The following is a 19,887-nucleotide window of genomic DNA, read 5'->3' on the forward strand; positions in this document are numbered from 1 at the left end:
TCACATCATTGGTACCAAAGGGAGGAGTGCTGGTGCAGAAAAGGCTTCGGGGGCACCAGCATTTTAACAAATGTAACATCTAACAATGCTCAGAGAGGTCCAGATGACATCGTGCTTAAAACATCAGTAGATACTGGCAGCTCATCTACATCGACACACTACTGTGGATGGAGCTATACCAGTAGTTGAACAACAGGATATATTAAGAAAAAGAATTCCTAGCTTAGACAAGTCTTAACATATAGATAAATTGAGCACAGACATCACAGACTGGAATATGATCATCACTACTGAAAATACACAAACTTCTTTCCAAACAGGGCATTTAGAATCAGTTGGCATGACTATGGCAGAATAGAAATACAATTGCTCCATAACCCTTAATAAAACATGTAAAATTTAAAATAATGTATCTGTTCTTTAGAATTTAAGGAAGGTGAAAAACTTGAACAATCCAAAACATACTAAATAATATATCTCACCTTACTTATTTAGATTATTTAATTACATATTCTGTTATCTAGCTGTAATACATTGTGTGTGATCCAGTCAGATCTTAAAAGCTATAATCTGGTCAGAACATGGATGGGAGACTTCCAAAGAACTAGTTGCTACAGGGAATAATGTTCATGATTCAGCTGGCTGTGCTCTTCCCTTTGAGTCACTACTGAATTTCAAGCATGGATACTTGAAAGCACTGTTGTACTGGAGATGCCTTCTTCTGAATGAGATGTAAACTCAAGGTCTTAATCAATTTGTTAATAAAAAATGGTTACTGACTTTCCATAACTGTTGTTCTTCAAGATGTGTTGCTCATGTCTATTCCACATTAGGGGTGTGTGAGCCATGTGCACCATTTCTGGAGATTTTTCCCTCAATGGTATCAGTCGGGCTAGCTCTAGAGCCCTCTGTTGCTGCATGCTTATGTGCCAGCATAAGGAGCACTGCCGGCTCCGCACCCTCTCACTTCCCTCTTACCAGCTAACTCCGACAGAGGGGTAGGAGCAGGGCCGGCACTTCCATTTAGGCGACCTAGGTGGTTGCTTGGGGTGCCAGGATTTGAGGGGGGGTGGCAATTCAGCGGCGGGGGGGTCCTTCCACGCTCCGGGTCTTTGGTGGCAATTCTGCGGCGGGTTCTTCACTCGCTACGGGACCCGCCGCCGAAGTGCCACGAAGACCAGGAGCGCGGAAGTACCCCCCCATCGCAGAATTGCTGATGACGACCGGGAGCGCGGAAGGACCCCCGCCTAGGCCACCAAAAGCCCTGGTGCCGCTCCTGGGTAGGAGGGCGGGTTGTGGAATGGACATGAGCAACACACCTCAAAGAATAACAGTTAAGGAAGGTCAATGAGTTTTTTCTTCTGCGAGTGCTTGCCCATTCCATGTTAGGTGACTCACAAACAGTATCCAAAGGATGTGGGCTCAGAGTTCATGGACAGGCATATTGCAACACTGCTCTCCCAAATGTGGCATCATCATGAGCTTGTTGGGTGATGGCGTAGTGGGATGAGAAGGTATGCACTGATGGTTGTGGCCCTGCAGATGTCTTGGATTGGAACCCGGGCCAGAAATGCTGCTGAAGAGCCCCGAGCTCTCATGTAATGAGCAGTCAAGATGGCAGGCAGTGGAACATTCGCCTCCTCGTAGCATGCCCAAATACAGGAGGTTATTCAGAATGAGATTATCTGGGCTGAAACTGGTAGGCCTTTCATCCTCTCTGCTATTGCCACAAAGTCATCTTGATACAGAAGAGAGGACATGTATAACATCCAACGAGCGAAGCTGCTGCTCTTCTGAATTTTTGTGCAGCTTCGGGAAGAAGACTGGCAGGAAAATGACATGGTTGGTATGGAACTGCAAGACCACCTTTGGCAGAAAGGCCGGATGAGGGCTCAGCTGAACCTTGTCCTTGACAAATACTGTATACAGTGGTTCTGACGTAAGGGCCCTGATTTCAGAGTCCCTTCTGGCTGAGGTAATTGCTATCAGGAAGGCAACCTTTCAGGAGAGAAACAGAAGAGGACACAATGCTACTGGCTCAAAGGGAGGGCCCATGAGTTTCAATAGGACCAAGTTCAAATCTCACGAGGGAATCAGTTCACACACCTGATGGTAAAGTCTCTCTAACCCCTTAAGAAAGCAGAATGTAATCTCGTGAGAGAAAAATGACCAACCACCCACTGGTGGATGGAAGGCCGAAAGTGTTGCCAGGTGCACCTTGATAGATGTGAGGCCAGACTTGTTTTAGGTGGAGCAAACAGTCCAGAGTAGACTGAAGGGAAGACTGAGTTGGAGAAAGGCCTCATTAGGACAACCATATTGAGAAACGCTTCCACTTGGCGAGGTAGGTAACCATAGTGGATGGCCTCCTACTACCCAGCAAGACCCGTCCAACGTGTTCCGAACAGGCTTGCTTTTCCGGGTTCAGCCATGGAGCTTCCATGCGTTCAGATGAAGGGAACCAGAAGGCAAGGTGTTCAAGTCTCCCTGTACCTCGATGACTGATCAAGGGTCGCCCAGAGGCCCAAGTAAAGAATAGCATCAGCCTGGTCCAAGCCACCTTCCAAACACTGGGCCTGTTGACAAACGAGCAAAAGTCAACTCTCATTCCAGCACAGAGAATAGACTTTATGGGGGCAGTGCTTGACTCAAGCAAGTCCAGAGCCTTCCCTTTAGAGGCTCGATTCCAGACAATGTTGGACCTGGTATCCAAGGTCATGGTCCACTCAATCACAACAGCCCAGGTTTGCCTCAAGCTCCTGGGACACATGGCCGTGTGTACTTATGTGATACGACACATAAGGCTGCACCTCAGGCGTGGTTAGCTTCAGTGTTATCATTGAACAGACACCATTTGTACTCAGTACTTACTGGTCCTCACCTCCCTCGACTGGTGGAAGGACGCCCGGTCGGCAATGGTAGGCATTCCCTTTGTCGCTCCCCCCGCTCCCCGCCATCAATGTCCCTAGTGTCAGATGCTTCGGACCTAAGTTGGGCAGCCCACCTCGATCAGCTCAGGACACAGGCCCTGTGATCCCAGGAAGAGCTCTCCCTGCATATAAATGTTAGGGAGCTCAGAGTAGTCCACTTAGCTTGTCAAGTGTTTCTTCCCAAGATCACAGGCAAGGTAGTGCAAGTACTGACAGACAGCACTGTGCCCATGTTCTACATCAACAAGCAGGGAGGAACATGCTCCTCCACCCCATGTCAGGAGGCCATTCGTCTATGGGACTTCTGTGTGAAGCACTCCATCGACTTTGAGGCTCTCCCCAGAATGTCCTGGCAGATCACCTCAGCAGATCTTTCTTCACTCACCACGAGTGATCCCTTCACCCAGAGGTCACCAGGTTCATCTTCCAAAGATGGGGATCTCCCCAAGTAGACCTATTGATAACCAAGGAGAACAGGAAATGCCATCAGTTTTGCTTGCTGAGTGGGCACAGCCCAGAGTTCCCTTTCAGATGTTTTCCAGCTTCCATGGACAGAGCTCCTATTCTATGCATTTCCTCCTGTTCCTCTGGTACACAAGGTCTATCTAAAAATCAAGCAGGACAACGCGAGTTATTCTTTTAACCCCAACATGGCTGTGCCAACACTGGTTTGGCACACTGCTAAACTTATCGGAAGCAGCCACGCCCCCACTGCTCCCACTCTGCCTAAACCTGATCTCACAAGACCAGCGTCGGCAAGCACCCTCTCTCAAAGCGCTGCTTTTTATGTTCCTTCCTCAGCACCAGAGATGGACAGCAGTGCCAGAATACACACGGTGCCGGAGGAGCACTTCATGCCAAGGCCAAAGTGCTTGGTGTCAAATCCGAGTGGCTTTGCTATGAAGGCAGTCTAAGGGCAGCTTCCGTTAGGATAGCTGTCTGTCTAGCCTCTCTGTCTTTCTTCGAGGCTTAAAGTCCCGACAAATCTGACAGCGCTCTCTTACATGAGCTTCTCCCAAACATTTCACATAACTGGAGTGTGGGTTGCTCATGGACATAGGCTTACCACAGGAGGCACAAGGTCTGAAGCCTGGGAACCCACTCAATGATAAAGGAGGGGTTCTGATTATGTACATTATTTACACTACAACTACACTAAGATTAATAAACTACGGTATAGAGAAGAAACCACTGAAAAACGCCTTGCCGAAGCAAGAGGAGTTGTTTCAGCAACCATGATGGGTGGTAAAAAGGAACTGAGAGCATGTGGGACCAGCAGCTCCCCTTATGAGTGCACTAGAGCGAGCCCAACGGAGGCCATTGAGGGGAAAATTTCTAGCAACATTGCACGCGGCACACTAAAGAAGAAAGATTCCTTGTGTCTTTGTGTAAGTTTAGGGGTTTTAGCCTTGGTGCCTTGGCCAAATTCCAATCCAGGTAACTTTCTGCCTACTTAAATTCTTCCCATAGTTTCCATTGGAAAAGATATTTATCCTCATTTCCTGTTCTAAATCTGTCGCTATGCTCTATTAAGGTATGTGTTTCAAACCTGCTGATTTCTTTGGAGGGCAAAGTTTGTTAAGTGCTGTGTGAACCTTAGAGACAAAAAATACTATATACATGTCAATTATTATTACTACCAAGTAGCACAGAAGAATGGTAAAGATTAAAGGAGAAATCTTGTTCTAAACTGTAACGGTGATTTTAAAAAATAAATCGTATACCAGTAAAATACTGATAAATAAATGCATACAGTACTTTGATTAAGAAAGTTGATCCTAACTATACTGTCATCCATCTACTAGAAGCCATTACATTTTGTCAACACAGTAATGCTCCAGGCTGACAGCCACTTGTCTTTTCAGTTATAGCAATCAGTGAGCTTGATTCAGGATCAGTCCATCTAGGGATTGACTGCAATCATAGCATACCCATCAATTCTGCATACTTGCATAATCTCTCACCTTTATCAAGAACATCTGCAGAGCCTCATAGCATTCCACAGCAGCTACTTACTGAGAAATAAATGGAACAAGTATTCAAACAGGTTTGAGACTTTTTCTTTGCATAATAGAGATGGAAATACCATTGTGGATTGATACTTAGCAAACATATCTTCTCAAAATTAAGGTATAGAATTTTACATGGTAAACTGGATAAGAGGAAGAGGAATTTCTGGAAGAAATGCAATAGCTGCAAATGAAGTACTGCCTATTACTGTCAATGTGCTGAAATGCAGGAATAAAAGTATATCTATAAACAAGCCTTCCAGAAAAAGAGGGAAACTTCTCCAAAACTGAATTAACAAATAAGCCTGTAAAGCAGCATCTGCCATCAATGGTTGTAGCTAGGACTATCAATGTTTACATTTTATCAAGCCTAAAGTAGGCAAAATATTAAGACAAATAATTTTTAGAAATGTATATCTATATATAATACTTGGCATAGTACATAGCATTTATCATAGAAGAACCTGAACCTCTAAGCACTTTACATTAAATAAGCTTCTCAAAAGATGGGGAAACTGAAGTAGGGAGAGGTTAATGGTCAAATTTTCAAAAGCTTGTGCAAGCAGCTAAAGAGCAGAGCATGTTTAGGTGCTTAGAGAATTTTAAGAACGGGTATTTAGTCATGTCCATGTCCTCTGAACACACTGGGAGATGAGCACTCCAAAAGGCAAGTCCAGGGCATAGTTAAGGTGTTGGTGATCAACTGGCATCTTTTAAAGCAGTGATTCTCAACCTCTTTGGGCTCAGGACCCATTTATTAATCTTGATGGCCTGTTGCAACTCTGTAAATAGGCCGTGGGTAGGGAGTTGAGTCAGGTCCTGCCCCAAAGGGGTGGAAAGCCCTGGGGGGAGAAATGACCTGTCGCAACCCAGTAAATAGGCCAGGGGGTCAGGTCCTGCCCCTGAGGGGTGGGAGACCAGGTCTTTCCCGCAGGGTTTGGAGCTCCTGGGGATGGGTCCGAGGCCCTGTGGGGATCCCGAGCCCACCCTGCACTCACCTGTCAGCAGTGTCTTCTGGGGCTCTGGTCCCATTGGGCTGGCTGGAGTTGGCTCCCTGCTCTAGGTACTGCCTCCGGAATTACAGCATTGCTCAGGTTTGCCTCGCCCTCCTCATGGGGGGCCAACTGGGCCAAATTTGTGTGAGTGGCACTGCAATCTGGAGCATTGGGTTGCAGTGCCAGCCACTCAAATTTGGCCTGACTGGCCCACTGTCATCAGGATGGAGGGGCGACTGGGCCAAACCTGAGTGATGCTATGACCCCGGAGGTCATAACACCAAGCTGGGAACTGAGCCCAGCCAGTGCCATGGAACTGGAACCCCAGGAGCCGCCACATGACCCCCTGAAACATTTTGGCAACCCAATTTTGGGTCATGACCCTTCGGTTGAGAAACCCTGTTTTAAAGCACTCAGAGCTCCACATTCATTCAACAAACTGCTTCAAACTTAAATCATGTCAGTGACTCTCCACTTTGATTAATTTTCATGTAGCCAAAGACTCTATTAGTCCTCAGTCACTCCCGTTTCCTTAAACACTGGTTACACAGGCCCCAGACTATGACCCAAGCCACTGTGTTCAATCCCCTTTAGTGATAGCTAATTTAAAAGCAAACCACTTTTTCTTAATAAAAGCCACTGACCATTTCTTAATCTGCATTTTTCTGAATGTATTATTACCACAAAAATGTCCAATTCTGAGCAGTGACTAGATGCTGGCAAGTATGAATGTGCAGCACTGCTTGAACAGAAGGGATTTCACAACAACTAGTTAATTTATCAGAAAGTTACTGATCTCTTATCTTTGTCCACTCGTCACTACTGAGATAAGCGTATTACTGGTAAATCCAGGTGGCCAGAAGATCTTTCAGTGCACATCCTTCCTTTGCCCCTGCTGAAACAAGAACTCTGTTTAAATTCTGCCACAATGTGGACTGGCACCATTTTTAAAAACAAGTTACTGCTAAGCTGGCTGGTTACTCATTACACTTGGTAGAGAGTTGATTTGTGGTGGGGGCAGGGAGGTTGAGCAGAGTTCTCTGCAGGGGATATAACTGGTCATTATTGTTATAATTTATTATTTGCATTATCGTAGCACCTAGGAACCCTATTCATGGACCAGGACCATATTGTGCTAGCTATTGAATAAACATAACAAAACGATGGTCCCTGCCCCAAGGTACTTAAAATCTAAGTTATTGTTGTCTGTGTACCCATGACAAGAGGAAAGTGTCTTCAGTACCTTTTCATTTAATAGCGAATATTCCCTACCTTACTCCATCCAGGACCCAGTTGCAGGTCACAGAGCATAACTTACTATAACAAGGGTGAGAGCGTTCTTTGAGTTAGTACAATCTTCAGAGATTCAAGTTGTTGATGACAAAGCATGTTTCCTGAGATGGTCTTGCATTTATATTCTAAATCAAAGCTTCCTCTAAGCTGCACAGCCAGGCAGCTGCCTATTAAGCCCCGTGCAGGGGCTCAGGGCTGCGGCCGGGAGAGACGCCTCTCCCCACCGGCCCCAGCACAGACCTGCTGCGGCATAGAGAGGTGCCTCTCCCCACTGGCCCCAGTACAAACGTGCCGGCCCCAACATAGATCTGCCCTGGACTTGCCGCGGTGGGGGGAGAGGCGCCAACCCAGCCCCGGCAGGGACCTGCAATGGCTGGAGGAGAGGCACCTCTCATCCCCCCACCCAGCCCAGGTGCTGCTGTGGGGAGAGAGAGCTAGGGGAGTCCTCTCTCCCCACCATAGCCCCCGGGCAGCCTGCACCCCAAACACCTCATCCCCAGCCCCAAAGCCCGCACCCCCAGCCAGAGCCCTCACTCTCCCACACCCCAACCCTCTGCCCCAGTCCTGAGCCCCCCCCCCACTCCGCACCTCTTGGCCCCACCCCCACCACATGAATTTTGTTATGTGCACCAATATGGAGGTGATCATCTCCATATTGGTGCACATAACAGAATTCATTCCACACATGCATGGGAAAAATTAGTGGGAACACGGTTCTAAATATATTGATTTGGGGCCAAAATAAGCTGCAGTAGCTCCTTATCCAGCATATGCTCCTTGTACTCCTTTCTCCTACACTTACCCTTAGTAGGCATAATATGACAGCAAGGATTTACTCATATCCATCCATCCACACATACACAAACACTGTGTAGTTTCCTGTCACGTGCTTGGGCCCCAGAGTAGCAGAAGGACACATTTATTTTTGCCAGCAATTCTGAGGCATCATTAACTCCTATGATAGCTACTTTTTGAAAGTCCTGGTGGCCAAGCACTTTGCTAGAGCCAAAGTGCAGGCAGTCGCCCAGTAGAGGGGTTGAATTTTCAGAGTTACAGCCCCAGCTCCCCTCAGCTTTGAAGCATCCAAAAAGAAATTTCTCAAATTCCCTGCTGTGCATCCAAACTGCTCCCACAGTAAATTCTCCAGCAGTTGACTAGTCCAAGTTCACAGTGAGTCCGGGTGCATCTACACTGCGATATAAAAACAGAAGCACCAAGTCGCAGAGCCTGGGTCAGCTGACTCTGGTTTACAGGGCTCAGGCTGCAGAGCTATAAAATTCTAAGTGGAGACATTCAGGCGTGGTTGGAGACTGGACTCTGAGACCTGAAAATGGGGAGAGTCTCAGAGCTCAAGCTCCAGCTTCAGCCCAAATGTCTATACAGCAATTTTTAACCCTGCAGCCTGACCCCTGCAAGCCCAAGTCAGCTGACCTGGGCTCTGAGACTCAGTGCCAGAGGTTCTTTAGCACAGTGTAGATGTACCCTCAGAGACAGAACCAGCAAGAGATCCCATGTATCCTGATTCCCAGTCCTGTGCTTTAAACATTAGGAAACATTTGTCTATTGATTTTTTTTCCTATACAGGTTAAGAATACTTAATAGAATTCTGGAAGTGAGAAAATAAGGAAATATTTTGAAATTAACTTCCCTTACTCTATTCTGCCTCTTAGAAGAGAGAAGCAAGCTGTACTTTAACATTACCATAAGAAAAATTTAGCTCACCGAGCAGAAATACCAACTGCCTTGCCTTAGTTTAAACCCATTCTGTAGAAACAAATTAGCTGAGCTGCAAACCCATTGTAACAAGCACGGTGACAAAATAAAATCTACACAATAGTTTCCTAGACTCTTGAGAAAAGTTGCCCCCAACCATCTCTAATTAGAGCTAAATTGGCTTTAATTTTCTTTTTCTCTTATAAAATGATGGAATTTCATGCACTGACTAAAGCTTCTAAACCCGGCTTACACCAGTACTGAATATTGCAACAAAAGAACCTGAAGTTACATGCCTACTGGCTGGCTGGATTTCTGCCACTCCTGCTTACTATACAACACAATACCATTAACTGATGTCACAGTAGAGGAATTTTCCTCCCCTGGAGTCACATATTCTAGAGGTGTTAATGTTCAGGACAAATATGCCAGATTCAGTATCCAATTTCAAATTCATGCTGATAAGGACTGAAGAGAAGGGATGGAAAATACACACTTGGGCCTTGGCAGTACCTGCAGCTATATTCATAACCACAATAAAAAATTGTACTTGGTACTCACAATACTTCCTTATAATATGAGGTTAGGAATGACAGTGGACTAAGCCATTCTCATTGAGGGGAACTTGGGCAGAAGTAACAATGTGTGGTAAATTGAGAGGAATAATGTAAGAAACAACAGGGGCTAGAGGATTAAAACAGTCTGAAGTTAGATGATAAAGAAACAGACAAAGGTACCAAAAGAATAACTTTCAGATTTTTTTTTAATGTTTCTGAAAGCATTATTCAGTGATCCACTGTGCTCTATTTAAGTGCTGTTCCAGCGGGAAGAAAAGAATCTCATCAGGGTAGGTATTGTGCAGTGGAATTCAACAAAGCATTGTCCAGAGACATTGTCTATTCATCTCTGCCACCTGGTTTTGAATCCAGCCTCACTAATGGCAACTAAAAGCTTCTTGAATTGAAAAGCTTTAGGAGATTGCAAGTGAAATAAATGCAGAGAGACTCAGTATAGTTTTAAGCAAACAAGGATTTACACTGCATGCTTTAAAACTTATGGAGAGTGGTACACTTGGATTGACACGAAAAAGAAAGGATTTCTTTAATTTCATTAACTGCACAAAAGACGAATCTTCTATAATTCTTGGACAGCTATAACTGAAGCGATCAAACTGTAGCAGTGTCATAATGTATATTAAAATAAAGGGAATCAAAAGAAAGTTACAATAATGGCTAAATAATCATAATTTGTATTTTCTTTTCAAACACTGATTATTGGTTTGTAACCTCTGCAATAACCCACCTCTCACTTCCTTCCCCCTTTTACCACATCCAACAATTATGACAAATGCTAATAAATACTAAAATCCTTAAATTTCAATGTCAGATTAAAAATCTTTCATTTTAGCATCAGTAGAGAATTTAGAAATACAGTAGTTTTAGAAAAGATGATCACTACTTAAAGCAGCTGTTTTCCTAAGAAAGGCACTGTCCCTTTGCACCTGATTCATAGCAAAGTACATACATTCCCCACTCTTTGCTTTAAAATTGAGTTTCTGTAACTTTCACCACCACTGCTCCCCTCAGATTCAGAAAAGATACTCAGATTTTCTTGTTGGGGCTTATAATCATAGAATCATAGGGTTAGAAGAGACCGCAAGGGTCATCTAAGCTAATGCCCTGACAAGATGCACAATTTGTTGTGTCTAAACCATCCAAGACATATAGCTATCAAGCCTCCTTTTGAAAACCTCCAGCAAAGGAGTTTTTACAACCTACCTAGGTAGTCTGTTCCATTGTCCTACAGCTAGGAAGTTTTTCCTGAGATTTAATCTAAACCCGCTATGCTGTAGTTTGAATTCATTACCTCTTGTCCTGTTCTCTGTGGCAAGAGAGAACACCTTTTCTCCATCTTTTTTATGGAAGCCTTCAAGTATTTGAAGACCACTATCATGTCCCCCCTTAATCTCCTCTTTTCCAAACTAAACATACCCACTTCCTTCAGCCTTTGCTCATATGGCTTGCATTCCATCCCTTTGATCATCTTTGTCAATTGCCTCTGTCACTTTCCAGTTTCTCTACATCCTTTCTATACACTGGTGACCAAAATTGGACATAGTACTCCAGCTGAGGCCTAACCAGCGCAGAGCAGAGAGGTACATAACCTCCTGTCACTTGCTGGCTATGCCTCTGTTAATGCAAACTAAAAATCCATTTGCTTTTTTTGCTACAGCATCACATTGCTGATTCATGTTGAGGTTGTAATCCACCACAACTCTCAGATCCTTCTCAGCAGTGCTGCTCCCACACCAATTATCCCCCATTCTGTATTTGTGAATTTGATTTTTCTTCCCTAAGTGTAGCATCTTACATTTGTCTTTATTGAATTTCATTTTGTTGTCTATAGTTCAGTTCTCCAGATTAACCCTTTTTGTTGTCTATAGTTCAGTTCTCCAGACTAACCCTAACCCTGCATGCAGAAGGGGAGGAGAGTGCTGCCTCAGGAGATCATTATCTATTTACATGCTCTGCTGCACTGCCACTCTGCACCCTCCCCTGCAGTGCTGCCAAGACTGGCTTCACTTCCTGTTTCTATAGTAACAAGAAGTTCCTAAGGGAAGCATGTCAGAGAAGCATGTCATAGGCAGAAGCTGGCAAAGATCAAGGACACAGAGCATGTGGCCCATGGGCACACAGCCTTTCTCTTTCCTTGAATGGAGGAGGGTGATGGGAAGCTGGGGCAGACAGGGATGATAGGGGGTATAATGATGGAAGAAATGGAAGGATGAAGTCAGGAGTAGACTGGGAAAGATCATGATAATTAATTCCAAGGTAAAGGAGCAGAGCAGAGATAATGACCACAATGGAGAGGTGAGGATTGAGAGACAAAGAAATGGAGAAAACAGAGATGGGGGTGGGGACAGAGAAGTTGCGAGGGAGATAAAGACAGGAAGATGGGAGGACTTGGAAACGTAACAAAAAGAGGAGAAAATTGATAAGAGGAAAAGAAGAAAAAATAGTATGAAATTGAGATGGAAAAAGAACAAGTCAATTAAAGAAAAGAATAAGCAAAAAAAGACAAGTTAAAGATGATTTTTCTTTTAATAATGTATTCATTTCACTATTATTTTTTTTTGTATTTTGCTGGCAGAAAAGAGGAAACCTGAAAGAATGGGAGTATCTCTGGGTCCAATCTGACTCTTCTGGAGAATAGGGATACTTTATTCAGGATGGTTGTGCTCCTTGAGTGGGGAGTGAGGTAAGGGAAGCTGGGCACTAGCCATTCCTCTCCACCTCCAACTCAAGCACAGCTCCTCAGACATAAATATTTTAAAAGAGCTCTGCAGATAAATATTTCTAAACTTTTTAATAGATGGACAGGACAATCTGTTTCATTTTCCTTTTGGCTGGATCATTTTCACTTAGGAAAGGTGGAATTTCCTATGAAAGATCCATTATGGAATAGACAGTTCCCGTTGCTGATTTGTTAAGTGAAAATGTTTAAGGAAGTAAACAATTCCCCCCCTCCCCCATCATCTCTTCTTGAACAAGCTTTCATTGGAAGAGGTCAAAGCATTCCCAAGGAAGTTCAGGCTAAAAGACTGAGAAATATTTCTGTAGAAATAATTTTTAACTTGCTACCTTTAAAAGGATTTAACAATATCATAAAACACAGGCAGATATTGACTCTTTTTGCTACAGGATAGGTTTGCAATGAGGGATAAATGATAGCAGAAAGGTGGGCTTGAGCCAAAAGAAGTCCCCCTTAATTGCACTCATATTATTCTATGAAGTAGAGACACAAAAAGCTTGTCGGACACTCCATTTGCCCCCTAGTCATACACTTCCAGCTGGAAATGAAAACAAAAATAGAACATCCTGATGAAACCATGAAGAAAGGAAATATATGAAGCTGATCATTCTTGCTGATCCATTTGTTACAGTCCAGGCTGTCTTCCTAGTTGATGGTTGTCAGACTGTGTTAATCAGAACCAAACTTTGGATCCCACGTGCTTACAAGCCGTCTGGGCAGCATCCAGACACTGTTCCTATTTCTGGCATCTAAGGGTACACCCCCTGCAGCAGTGAGTCTCAGAGCCCGGGTCAAATGACTCAGGCTCACAGTATGTGGCTAAAAGCAGCAGTGTAGATGTTCCTGCTCGGACTATAAAACCAGCCTGGAGGGGGTGGATCTCAAAGCCCAAGTGGAAATGTTTTCACTGTCATTTTTAGCCCTGTAGTGTGAGTCCAAGTCATTTGACCCAGGCTCTGAGACTCGTAGCTGCAGATTTTTGGATTTTTTTGCAATGTAGATGTACCCTAGGGTGCAGACTCCCTGTCTGAAACCTTTCCTTGTAACGTGAATCCTGAGGATAGGTCTACACTACAATTAGACACCCATGGCTGGTCCATTTCAGCTGATTCATGTTCGTGGGGCTCAGGCTAAGGGGCTGTTTAATTGCAGTGTAATTGTTTGGGCTGAGGCTAGAGACTGGGCTCTAGGGCCCTGCAAGGTGGGAGGGCCCCAGAGTTTGGGCTTCAACCAGAGTTAGAATGTCTACACCACAAATAAACAGCCCCTTAAGCTGAGCCCCACGAGCCCAAGTCAGCTGGCTCAGGCCAACCACAGGTGTGTAATTGCAGTGTAGACACACTGACAGGCCAACTGCCCTAAGCCCCAAGACCAGTGTTGAGACTTCCCATAGCTCCCTGTCATTCATGCATGCTTCCCCAGAATCCACTTCCATGGACTCTCTGGTTTATAGTTTAACTCTTCAGGCATATGTGGCAGGTAAAGTAATGAGCACAAGTTTTGCAAAGGAAATTCTTAAACACAGACATTTACTCAGACAGCATAAGAGTTACAGACCTATACAAAACAAATGCCTGGATCAAGCCTCTGCCTAACTGTACAGGGGAATGAGAAGCAGATAGCAACTCTACCTCTATTGATTATTTCACTACCTCTTCCCGATTAAAAAGATTGAATGATTAAAAAAAGAGTAAATGAACAGATGTGTCCCTGTAATATCAAAGCAAACTGCACGGTTACCAGTGGTTCCTACCCCTGCAACATACTCGCCCGTGCTGGACTGTAGAGACTGGCTTGACTGCTCTAGAGGCAAGAACAGGTCCTGGCTCACTGCACCACTGATCCCCGGTCGCCTGTCCCCCATACTCCTCCTCTTCCTCATCCAGCACCTTCTCTTCACCGTTCACTTCTGGGGCCTGTGACTCCAGCTCCTCCGAAGCATCCACAGGACTCTTGGAAGTGGTCATGGGGTCTCCGCCAAGGATAGCATGCAGCTCTTTATAAAAGGGGCATATCTCTGGCTCCGCACCATAGCAACTGTTAGCCTCCCTTGCCTTCTGGTATGCCTTTCGCAGCTCCTTGGCTTTCATGCAGCCCTGCTGCATTCCCTCTTGTAGCGCTTCTCCACCATGCCCTGAGTGATCTTTTGTAGATATCGATGTTTCTATGGATGGATCTGAGCTGTGCCTGCACAGCCTCTTCTCCGCACAGACCCAGGAGATCTACCTCCTGTGTGCTCGAGAGGCACTAGGTGAGCACTCAACATCAAGCAAACAGGAAATGGAATTTCAAAAATTCGCAGGACTTTAAAAACGGAGGAGTGTGTACCTTTGTACTGGCTGCCAGGCAGCAGCATTCAAAATGGTGACAAGAGCAGTCACGGTGGGGCATTGTGGGATACCTCCTGGAGGTCACTAAGGTCGATGTAAGTAATGCAGTGTCTACATTGACACTGTGTTAGTCTAACTACATCAACCTAAGCGCTATGCCTTTTGTCGAGGTGGCGTTATTAGGTTGGTGTAACAGGTGACTTACATAGACGGGAGTGACATTTTAGTGTAGATGCTTACAGAGTTAGGTCGATGTAAGCTGCCTTACGTCATCCTAACTCTTTAGTGTAGATCAGGCATCAAAAACCTCACCATCCCTGAAAGTCCTTGGGTTTGGTTAGTGTCCTTGGGGGAAAGCAAAGCCTGTCCTCCCCCATTCCTCCCGCTGTATCTTCTATTTCTGGTGATGGACTGGCCCCTTTGCTTAGAATGCATGTCAGTTATCTCATTTAGGGAAGGTCTACACTTACCGCCGGGTCCGGCGGTAAGCAATCGATCTTCTGGGATCGATCCCGGAAGTGCTCGCCATCGACGCCGGTACTCCAGCTCAGTGAGAGGAGTACGCAGCATCGACGGGGGAGCCTGCCCGCCGCGTCTGGACCCGCAGTAAGTTCTAACTAAGGTACTTCGAATTCAGCTATGTTATTAACGTAGCTGAATTTGCGTACCTTAGTTTGAAGTGGGGGGTTAGTGTGGACCAGGCCATAAAAGCAGTCTGTGACACGTTTTCTCTTTTTCCACTGGAGATTTTACATGCTCCAACTCTTTCCCCCCCCCCCCCGTACTCCCCCCCACACACATAAACTGGATTGCTGGCAGAGAGTCATTAAGAGTCAGTGGCTTGCCAATAGCAACCCCAGTGTTCTACCAGGGTACAATTATTCAATATTGATGGCTCCTCGATAGCCCTATTTCAGCTTCTAAGACAGTCTGTTTCTGCTACAAAACAAAGGATCTAATCCACACCAAAGGTCACAATCAGAAAATATAAAGAAATAAGTTGACAGACATATTCCTCAAACTGTCACACCATTCCATTGTGCCAACTATGAATTTAATACCCTTAAGACTTTGAGGAGAAAAAGATTCTCTCCCTTTCTGATTTTCCATTTCCCGGAGAGTCTTGACTTTCCTCTCCATGCCTCCAAGAGTCACTAATTAACCTGCTCTGTTCATCTTTTTCAGGTGCTCTGCTGCTCCCCCATTTGAATCATACATAAAGTTGGGAAAGAGGAAAAGCCAAGAGATGAAGAGATTGCAAATCATGCAATAAACCAATCAAGGTGCTGGTTTCAGCATGTAACAATGTGATTAACACAAAATCAATGCCTCAGAAAGCTCCTCCTGTGAGTGGTGTGTTTCCTCACAGAGCAGAGGATATATGGTAAATAGGAGACAGGTGGATTTGCTGCCTCTTTCATGTTGGCTGGCACTGCAATAGTTACAACATGATAAAGTTATATTTAATAACTACAGACAGTAGCACATCCCTATTTATTACATTTTCTTTTATAGCACACAGTTTGTATTTGGAAGCCTGCCCAGAAATATCTGATAGACAGTTAATACATGGGAAAGCTTTGGAAATAGTGAGCAAAAGAAAAGTAAGTGTCTGCTATTCCTTGAGCAATGGAGAGTTCTTTAAGAGAGAAACACAGACACATGCAGTGATAACAATCTTTCCAAAAGTCGTTCTTTATTGAAGGATAGCTCTCGACCAATTCACTTCTACAATATACCATTCTACAGGCTTATGCGTGAATGTATGTAAGGAATAAATGAAAGTGTTAAATAGAGACATATAAAACAAAGTATTTTCCTTTCATTGATCTGAAAGAAGACAAATAACGTGTGGAAACCACTTAAATAAGCAACTTACATTTAAAGACACAGTGTGGGTGAGGTAATATCTTTTATTATTTCAACTTCTGCTGGTGAAAGACAAGCTTACACACAGCTCTTCTTCAGGTTTGGGAAACTTACTCAGAGTGCCACAGGCCTGGTCTACACTACCGAGGTAAGTCGATGCAAGGCAGCTTACATTTACCTAACACTGTAAGCGTCTACTCTAAAATGTCACTGCTGTTGATGTAACTCTCCTGCTATGCCGACTTAATACCTCCACCTGCATAAGAGGTGTAGTGCTTATGTTGATATACTTGGGTTGACACAATGTCAGTGTAGACACTGCATTACTTACGTTGACTTTATTGGCCTCCAGGAGGTGCCCCCCAATGCCCTATCATGACCATTGAACTCTGATACCCTGCAGCCAGGTACCCAGGTGAATGCCCCTCCCCTTTTAAAGCCCCGCAAATTTTTGAAATTCCATTTCCTATTTGGTTGGTGTGGAGAGCTCAGATAGCAACTTCCCAGCTGACCATGTCGGCTCCACACTGCAGATGGGTTCCTGCCTGCAGTACACAGGAGGTGGTGGATCTCCTGGGCCTGTGGGGAGAAGAGATTGTGCAGGCACAGCTCCGATCCAACCATAAAAATGTTGATGTCTATGAGCAGATCACTCAAGGCATGGTGGAGAAGGGCTACAAGATGGACATGCAGCATTGCTGAGTTAATGCCAAGGAGCTGCAGAAGGCATACCAAAAGGCAAGGGAGGCAAACAGTTGCTCTGGTGCAGAGCCATAGACATGCCACTTTTACAAGGAGCTGCATGCCATTCTCAGCGGCAACCCCACCAACACACCAAGGGCCAAGTGGATACCTCAGAGGAGTCAGTGTCACAGGCCACCAGAGTGAACCCTGAAGATGACGTGTTGGACGAGGAAGAGGAGGAGGAGAATGGAGGATCCAGTAGCACAGCGAGCCTGATGCATGGGAAGGAATCTCTGGTAAGTATGCAGTTTGCTTTGAAATTGCAGTGGCACATCTGTTCATTTATTCTTCTAATCATGCTACAAGAGGTAGTGAAAAAAACAATAGAAGTAGAGTTGCTCTCTGCTTCTCATTCCCTCTCCCCCGTTAATCAAAGGGGGGGTCCTGAAGAACAGTTTGCTTATGTGCACCAGGATGTCACTCCCATGAATCCTCCATTCCAGAGAGGGTAGGGGGGAAGCTGTCCCTGCCCTGTCCCACCCACCAGCTGTGCTCAGGTACGGGTCTGCTTGCTTGAGCTTGCTGGAGTCACTCTGCCTGCCGCTGCCAGTGCGTAAGAAGGGGAGCTTCTTTCTTACAGTAAGGGGGCAAAATGGGAGGGCTCAGGGGAGAGAGGAAGGGCGGATGCCAGGGACACTGGGGATGATCATGAGGTGGATGTGGAGGCAGCATAGGCCAGGGCTGGGAGTCTGGTAGGGGGAGGGGCAAGGAAGGAGCCATGTGGCCAGCCTGGATGGGCGTCGGGGGTGGGGAAGGGGAGCAGCAGGGCCAGGGGCTCACGATGGGGGCGGAGGGTGTTTGGAGGAGCAAAACCCATGGGGGATTTGTGTGGGAGAGAGATTTTTCTTGGCCTGAGTTCCTCCGGCCATGCAATAAGCTAGACGGAAATCCCTGATGTGCTTTTAGCAATGCACGGGATTCCTTTAAAGCCATAAAGGTAGGAAACAGGTATTTTACTTTAAAAAGGCATGAGTGCAGAATCAGACTCATATATCATGAAAGGAAACGAAACTTCTCATGTGATCTAAGCCAGCCTACTAGTAGCTGGTGAGCACTTAAAACTCCAGTGCATCCTCCAAATGTTTGTTGTGTGTTGATATGAAATTCAAAGGAGGGGGAGGATGGTCTTGTGGTTAAAACACTGGCTTCTCTTTATAAGACCTAAATATTATTATTATTTTGCCAGAGACTTCCTTTATGCAAGTCGCTTAATTTCTCTCTGCCTTAGTTTCCCTATCTATAAAATGGGGATAATTCTTCGCTAAGAAGGGCATGTGATGATGAACTTCTCTGTGAAACTTTGGAAGACTGTGCTATAGAAGGACAAAGTATTTATTAAAATATTAGGGATGAGACTTTAAAGAATGGGAGCTTAAGTTAGGCACATAGGGCATTATCTTGCATCACTGAACTCAAGGATACCATGCCGTTGATCTCAATGGGAACAGGATCAGAGCCTAAATCCTTATTGAGGCTCCTAAGTAAGTGGCCCAGTTTTTCAAAGCACCCATTAGCTTCATTTTTGAAAAACTGGGTCACATATTTCAGAGCCTAACTGGGGCACATATTTAAAGGGGGAAAAAAGTCTTGGTCTGTGTGTCTGGAGGTTATTACCTTCTTTGAGGCAACAATTATTGCTCTTCGGGCATTTAAAAAAAAATCTGCAGCCAACACTTGTAGAACATTTAAGAGCAATTGTCATGCAAGGGTATGGAACTGAGTAACTGACATGTGAGCAATATCAAGGTAACTTGGTGCAAGTTACTCATTCTTCCTTGACTATGAACACATTTTGCATTTGAGTAATGCTTGCAAAATTGTTATGAAAATTTACCAGCGGAGGCACAAATTGTACTAACCTGAACTTATATTTTAATGAAAGCAATGTTTTACTTGCTTGTTCTCCCCCCCCGCCCCCCAAAAAAATTGTTTACCATGCATGTGTGGAGTTTTGTAAGGCAGAATCAAGTCAGACTATGGGAAATGCTTCAGGAATGTGTGCTGATTACTTTAGCAGTTCCAGAGTTTTGTGACTGATAATGTGGCATTCCCTAAATTAGTAAATTAGAGCCCAATCCTTCAAACATTTCCACACATGTGCAACGTTATTTACACAAGTAGTCTTACTGAAATCAATTAGAGTAGTGATGTGGAATGCAGCTAATGTTGGTATGTTGATTACTTATGTGAGTACTATTTGCTGTGTTTGTATAATATGGTTTCAATCCGAGAACCCAATTCTGCACTTAGTGGAGAAGTAAAATCTTTAGCAGAAGCCATGAAGAAGACTTCCTCTTTAACTGCAATATAGCAAGGTTTCTCCTGAGAGAAGTAGTTGCTTTGCCTGCTAGTTCGTAACTACACTCAAATGTCCTTACCACAACTCAATTAAATTGTATAAAGTAGGTACACTATCACATTTTGATCTAATATGTATTTAAACACCCATATTTTAACCAAGCTTTATACCAAAGATTTTTTTCATAATTCCTAAAGTAATTTCATCTAGTCATATACCTAAGTGCATTCTGTATTAACAGGAAAAAGAGCAGAACATTACTGCAGCCAGCTCAGGGAAGACCTCCACGCACTGTGCAGCGAGAGGGGTTAAAAAGCAAACAAAATGTTAGGATACATATGGAATGGAGACTAAATGGAAAGTAAAATAATGCCAATGTATAAATCAATGGTA

The 19,887-nt window shown here is 44.6% G+C and overlaps 1 protein-coding gene and 1 long non-coding RNA gene across 4 annotated transcripts in view; both read right to left on the reverse strand.

Annotated features, from left to right (window-relative positions):
* Positions 1 to 19,887, reverse strand: part of FSIP1 (fibrous sheath interacting protein 1) — a 164,285-nt gene that overhangs the window by 49,630 nt on the left and 94,768 nt on the right. The window lies entirely within an intron of this gene.
* Positions 1,266 to 5,979, reverse strand: LOC117876729. The gene is made up of 3 exons (XR_004645533.1): positions 4,895 to 5,979; positions 3,316 to 3,384; positions 1,266 to 2,576 (listed from the first exon to the last, which is right to left on the reverse strand). It is a non-coding gene; the product is annotated as an uncharacterized LOC117876729 (long non-coding RNA).

Source organism: Trachemys scripta, chromosome 4, assembly GCF_013100865.1.
Source record: "Trachemys scripta elegans isolate TJP31775 chromosome 4, CAS_Tse_1.0, whole genome shotgun sequence".
Taxonomy (NCBI): Eukaryota; Metazoa; Chordata; order Testudines; family Emydidae; genus Trachemys; species Trachemys scripta.